The sequence below is a fragment of the Lolium rigidum genome, chromosome 7 (genome assembly GCF_022539505.1).
Source record: "Lolium rigidum isolate FL_2022 chromosome 7, APGP_CSIRO_Lrig_0.1, whole genome shotgun sequence".
Taxonomy (NCBI): domain Eukaryota; kingdom Viridiplantae; phylum Streptophyta; class Magnoliopsida; order Poales; family Poaceae; genus Lolium; species Lolium rigidum.
This window is the reverse complement of record NC_061514.1, coordinates 28,241,113-28,247,112: the sequence shown is the minus strand read 5'-3', so window position 1 is coordinate 28,247,112 and position 6,000 is coordinate 28,241,113.

Below are 6,000 nucleotides of genomic sequence, written 5' to 3'. Positions count from 1 at the left end.
ACACCATATTGCATGCTAGGGTTTAATCTTCCCTAACCATGGTAAGGTGTTTACTTACTTAATATTTCATGTGCTTCCTAGTTACTAAGGATTTGAGAAGTGGTTTTATCTTCTACCAATTAACTTCTATTATTAACCTCACTTTATCATTAAGGTAACTACAATGGTTATAGTTCTTTTTATAGTTAACTTTGGTCATATGGGTATATGGTTTCTCACCATATAAAGCATAGAGTTTAACTCTAAGGTTTTCTTAGGTTGTTTAATTTATGAAGTATGGATATGGTAGGATTCTACTTATGATCACCAAGTGGTTCACAAGTTAAGGTTGGGATACAAGCCTAAGGTTGCTTACTAGTGATCTCCCAGTAATTTCATGTGGAGATGAGATCTACTTATCCTATTAGGGTTTATTCTCAATATCTCAAGTTCTTAGGGTTTATGATCATTACTGAATTAATAATGATCAAGGTTTGGCTTCCTAAGGATCTCTCATTAAATTGGGTTCTCACTTACATGATCAAACATTGTCTTGATCAATTAGGGTATAATATCTTTCTTATAGTTTCTTGAGTGGTCATGGCTATGATTGTCTCAATAGCTTATATCCCAGGAGAATGCCCGAGATATTCTGTTAGGGTTCTACTTTAGCAATGATGATATAATCATCCGGGTTTATAAGGATAGTTCTCTCCTCACATTCAATTGTTGGCTTAACTTTCTTGAGTGTAATACCTTAGCTTGAGCTCTCCTACAAAGGTATGGTTTATTCTAGGGTTTATGGTGTATTCCCATATCTCAATGAATATCAAGTCTAAACTCCACTTGGCTATCTTGGTTGAATTAATCTCCTCCTTACTTTATCAATTCATGGATATGTTATTATTCCATTTGGCATTGGCTATCTCACCACTCCCAAATGATATGGTTTAACTCCTAATGCTTTAGTTCAATGGTTGTCACTTATTCTTAAATAGGTAAAGCTATGATTTGTATGATTGGTCTCTCTCATTTGGAAAGGTCTTTAATACTAACCTATGGTTAGGCTCCATAGAGAATGATGTGATCACCACTATCTATGGTTAACATAGGTGGATCCTCTCTCTAGGAAATATCTTGAATAAGTTCCTAGGGTTCCTCTTAAAGAGAATGATTTAAATACTTGGATGTATATCCAAGGTTTAGCTCAAGTTTTGGTACTGCTTCTCTAATAAATATTATAGAACTCTCACTTCTCTAGGTTTGATGTGTAATAACTTGGAATGGAGAAGAACATATACTTCTTGAGTGGATCTCCTTGTTATAATTCCAGTATGAAGTAGAATAAATATCATGAGGTTCATGGTAGGATCATGGATTTGTTTAAGACATGGAAAAGATAAGTGAAGAATAGTTTCTCCAATTATTGTTACTTGATTTCCAATTTAAATGGATGTTCATATGTTATGGCAAGGAATTCCATATTATGATCTTTTATAAGATCAAGCAATTGATCATTGCGTAAAGTGTTGTTGAGTTGGTTATTAGTTCCATTTGATCTAACCCCTTAGATCAAATCATCTCTACCCAAAACAAGGTTTTAGCAAAGTCACTTTGAGGTTTTAGCAAACTCCGTCATGGCGGCCTACAGAGACGAGGTTGATGAGATCGCCAAGTGCTTCCTCGGATACGAAGTCAAGTACGTCAGGAGAGACGATAACACAGCGGCAGACATGCTATCCAAGCTCGGATCCGGCAGGAAACAAATTCCGCCTGGCATTTTCCTGGAGCATCTCCGGATACCCTCGGTGAAGGGCGCTAACCGGAAAACCTGATAGTGGCGATGTCTCCGGCTAGGGAAGTGATGGCCATCATTCCGGCTTGGACACGGCCTTTCCGGACTACCTCATCGATCGGAAGTTGCCGGAGGACGAGGTCCTTGCGCGACAGATCGTCAGACGAGCGAGATCCTACACAATTGTCGATGGACAGCTCTACAAACGAAGTGCAGCCGGGGTATTTCTCAAATGCGTCTCCAATCAAGACGGCATTGAAATCCTCAGAGAGATCCACGCAGGGGATTGCGGGCATCACGCCGCTCCCAGGTCCCTCGTTGCCAAAGCTTTCCGGCTAGGATTTTACTGGCTCACGCCTAAAGAAGATGCTCGACAAGTTGGTAAAAACCTGCCGAGGTTGTCGATACTATGCTACTCAACCAAATGCTCCGGCCCAAGAGTCGAAGACCATACCTATCACCCGGCCGTTTGCGGTCCGGGGGCTCGATATGGTTGGTAAGTTAAAAAGATCATCTCCCGGCGGTTTTGAATACCTCCTGGTCGCCGTTGACAAGTTCGAGCAAATGGATCGAGGCTAAGCCAGTGAGAAAAGCCGATGGTGCTACGGCGCTAAAATTCGTCTGCAGCCTCGTGATGAGATTCGGCATCCCACACAGCATAATCACGGATAATGGCACAAACTTCGCTCAAGGAGAGTTGAGGGATTATTGTGAGACAATAGGGATACGGCTGGACCTTGCATCTGTGGCTCACCCACAATCCAACGGTCAAGTCGAAAGGGCTAACGGCCTAATATTATCAGGAATTAAGCCGCGCCTTGAAGAACCGCTGCGACGAGCAGCCGGAGCTTGGGCCGACGAGTTGGAAGCCGTTTTGTGGAGTTTACGAACTACCCCTAACAGATCAACGGGGTTTACCCCATTTTTCCCGGTATACGGATCCGAAGCCGTGCTTCCCTCCGACATCATCCACGATTCACCGCGAGTTTCCGCCTACAATGAAGAAACAGTCGACGAGGCCGAACAGCCTATCTCGTGGACCCGATCGAGGAAGCTCGGAACCTAGCTGACCAGCGCTCCGCCATCTACCAGCGAAGCTCCGACGCTATCACGGTCGTCGAGTTCGGAATCGCTCCTTCATGGCAGGAGACCTGGTCCTCCGCCTTCGGCAGGTGAAAGACCATAAGCTGCAGTCTCCATGGGAAGGACCCTTCGTCGTTAGCAAAGTGCTTCATAACGGGTCATACTACCTTGTCGATTTCCACGAGCTCAAGGATAGACCTGCTAACTGGCACCGGAAACGCAAGCGCGAGGATCCGGATGACATCTACGACGAAACAGATCGCCCTTGGAACATCGCACAGCTACGTCCTTTCTACACTTAGCGTATTTCTTCCGAGTTACAAACTCTGTAATAGTTATACATGATCAATGAAATAAAGCTTATGGTTCACTCTCTTAGTCTTTTACCTCCTTTACTTATTCATTTTAGATCATGTATGTTTTCCGAGTAAAACCGCAGAGCTGGATTTTTCCGCCTAGGCGTGTATAAAAGTTGTGATTTTCAAAAATCGTCCTTTAGGACGTAAGCTTAAGTTTTCTGATTAAGTTGTTCTCTGTTGCGAACTTGTGGATTCCTAGTAGCGATTTCCGGCACCTATGCTTGGGGGCTTGTTTCCGCGGTTATTGACGGATTGCCATTGGGCTTCGTCGCCGCTGGCGAGTGTTTCCGGCTAAGGTCCTCCGGCTCGCGGAAGGTCAAGCGGGCTTGCCGGAAAACAATAAAATCAGCACTTGCTTTCCAACATAAAATGAAACATGCGCATAATATTAACGGATAGCAGGATAAGTGTTTCCGCCCCATGCATAGTCGTTTCGTTTCCTAGCTACTTAAGAATTTAAAGTCTTATTACAAACCCACTCTGGGGCCAAAATGATGCAACTTGTTTCATTGTCTAAACAGGAACTCTACTCGGAGTCCTCTTCTTCAGATTCCTGGTAGGCGGAGTCGTCGCCGTCGCTATCACCGGATCCGGCTTCGGAGTCATCACCAGAGCCTTCTCCGGAATGCTCGACGCTTGACCCGGAGCCTTCGCCATAATACTCTGGCTCACCTTCCTCCTCCTCCTCTGCATCGGAAAATCCCTTGGGCAGATCGTGTTTGTTATACCAGAACGAGTGATTCACTCGCCTGACAAACAACTGCTCATAGCCTTGGGTTTCCGCAAGGAGGGCACCCATGTCGGAACCCTTGGGGGCTCCGCGTGCAACATTCGCAAAGTTGAGCGAGGGGAAGTGAGCCTTGCAGGTGGCCAAGACCAGGGAGGCGACTCCGTGTGTGGAAGATTTTTTCCAGTCCTTGATGAAATCCGGCACTTGTTCCATAAGATTGGTCATCGTATCGATGATTGTGGTTTTGGCCTTCTTCAGAGACAGAGTCTTCGCGATTCCGCGACAGGCTTCAAATAACGCGTCAATAGAAATCCGCGCTTCATCGTATGCCTCCGTCCTCTTCAGGTTCGACTCTTTTGACCACTCGAAGCCAAGGCTCGCTGTGGAAGAAGGAGGTCCAGTTCCGTTAGAAAGAAAGCATATAAGGCAGTCGGAACAACGACACGGAAAAAAGCTTACGGAAGATAAGTTGGTCGATGGCCTCCGCCTCCGCTTCTAGAACTTTGTTCTTGGCTACCAAGGAGATCACGCGACCCTGGCTCTTCTCCAGTTTTTCGTTCAGATCCGCCAGGACGCGGGCATGCTTGTCGGAGAGCTCCTTCCTCGCCTCAGTCTCCTTGTTGGAGGATTCTTGGATGAAGGTTTTGAGGGATTCGTTTTCCGCCTCAAGCACCTTGACCTTGGCGGATAGCTCATCAAACGAGGAGTGCTTGCGCTTTCTTCAGGCGTAAAGTTGCACATATTATGCATCCCGAACAACTATGTCAAGCACAAAAAGTAAAGACCCGGATCTCGTACCTTGAAGGCGGGTCTCAAGCGAGCTGGATAGCTTTTTGGCTATTTTCCGCGTTCTGGCGCAGCCCCTCGATCTCCGTGATTTGCTCCAGCACGTGCACACGCAGATCTTCGTGCAATTTCCGCGTGGTCTGCGAAGCAGCAAGGAGTTAGTCGGATATTAAAATCTTGGGGGCTAGCGAAGAATTCAAAGTCTTGGTATAAAAATTTTAAATTTCCGCCTAAAAGTACATTTTGGGAAAGCATCGGCTAATACATGTTACACGGAAATATATCACCCAATGCTTGGGGGCTAGTATCACCTGCCGCACTTCCTTGTGCTTGGCGAAAAACACCTTCAGAGCCGTCTTCCGTGTCGGCGAGCTCTGCATCTCCTCGTCCGGCTTTCCCCACACTTTGTTCAAGCATGGTGGAAACTTCCGCGTGACGCCGTGCAAGGGTAAGCTTTTGGAGGGACGGAGTCGGTCGAGGGTCGACTCGAGTCGCGTTGGTGACTTGAAGGAGCTTTACCTTTTGCTCCTGTTCTTCTTCTGTGGGCTCCGCGAAAGCGGCGCTTGGTTGATCTGGCGGAGGAACGGATGAGGAGGTCCCCTTGGCGGAGTCGCCATGGTGAGCTGGATCTTCAGGGAGGTCATCAAGGTTGATGACATCTTTCGGATCCGGCTTGGAGGTGGATGAAGCCTTGGGCGGAACTTCAACCTCGGGAGTAACAGGAATAGAAGCCGGAGATGGCTTGGCTTTTTTCTTCGGGACCCTTGGGGCCTTGGGGGGCTGGCTTCCGGAGCTTCAGAAAAAACATAAAAGTATAAGTAAGAGTTTGAGCGTGAAACCAGAACTTGGATCTCAGAAGTAGGCGCTTACCCGGAAGGCTTGAAGAAATGCTGGATGGCGGGCTGCCCCTTGTTGCTGGTGTTAATCAGCTTGAGGCGTTTCTTTTCCGCCTCCGCTTTCCGAGTAGCCGCAGTGCTAGGCACTTCGCGGGCGCGCTTAGCGGCGGGGCTGGACGGAGCAGGCCTCTTCCTCTTAGGAGGGTGTGGGGCCTCGTGGGCTTCCGCCTCCGAAGCAGCCTCCGGATCCGTGTTGCCAGTGGAAGGAACCCGGAGAAGAGTTCCGAGTTCACTTTCTTCGAGCGCCTCAAGCTAATGCAAAGTTAAACACTTAGACAAAAAAGTTTGAATGCGAAGAGAAACAATAGACTAAAGTCAAGACGACGTACCGCGGTTCCGGAACCATTCGTGTGAATGTCTTTGTTGCACACG